The following is a 1236-nucleotide window of genomic DNA, read 5'->3' on the forward strand; positions in this document are numbered from 1 at the left end:
TCTTAATCAATACTTAATAACATGAGCTGGAGCCCGTATTTCACATAAAAATAGAATATCAACACTGCCATGGGAACTCAATAATCAACAAACCACAAACAAACATCCCCTCAACAAAATCACCATGGGAATCCCACAAAAGGCACCCCACCCAATCAGAGACACAAGAGACCAACAAGTCAAGGTAGCAGGTTTACAAAGTGTCAAAATTCACCTCAATATCCTTCCACTTGCTGTAGTCCACCATGATCGTGTCCTTCGTCCCTCGAGGCTGCGGGAGAACTGAAGACCTCGCTTCCTGGGCCTCAGATATCGTACCTCTTGGGTCCTCCTTATTTCTTGTTTATTCCTTTGTTCTGGCGATTTTTTAAGCCTCCGTGAAGTTGTGGGGTTGGGTGTTTTATTTGGCTTTAAGAAGAGGGGTTGGGTATTTTGATTGAGGTGGATTTGTGAGAGAGGAAAATGGGTCTCCCGAGGAGGAGGTTTTCGTGCTTCTCTGCTCGAGGGAACTCTCGCAGCTTCACTAGAACTCTCCAGAAACAGGGTATTTGATTTGATATAGGACATCTTTGTCTCTTTAAACACAGTTTCATGTTCAGCTGCCGTGTCACAATGGTAAATAAAATATATTATAAATATTATGAGTGTTTTCTAAGAGCAATATCTATTGTTATCAATAGCCTCCAAGAGTTCGTACACTATATTGCAAGTACTGTAAAAAGAATATTGTTATTACATTGTTATTATTTTCGTTAAATGTTACATAATATAACTTGAAATCATACATTACATACTAACGTTAAAGAATTATTTATGAATGTCAGGAGTAACAGGTAGATGAATCTAAACAATCCCCTGGTTGCAGAGTATGATAATATTCCTTCAGCTACACAGTGAACCTTCTCGACGGGATGTTCCTTATCATTTCCTTGATGCAAGTAAAATCACCCCGATTTGCGTCCTAAAGTTTTCCACTGTTGATCAATTAATTGTTTCCTTGTACAAAATAACATGTAACTGCATTCGAATCAACATCATCGTTCACACATGAATGAATTAATGTTGAAATAATATTTAATTATGACCATCAGATTCATTTGGCCTTCCCTTGCAAAACAAGACTTCTTGTACACGAGCTATTATGAAAGAATTCAGTGACTTCCGTACAATAAAGACGTTGATTTCTTTCTATTTACGCAATAATATCGCAGCGGCCCTTACAGGCACGGTTATACG

This window comes from Penaeus monodon, chromosome 25, assembly GCF_015228065.2.
Source record: "Penaeus monodon isolate SGIC_2016 chromosome 25, NSTDA_Pmon_1, whole genome shotgun sequence".
Classification (NCBI taxonomy): Eukaryota; Metazoa; Arthropoda; class Malacostraca; order Decapoda; family Penaeidae; genus Penaeus; species Penaeus monodon.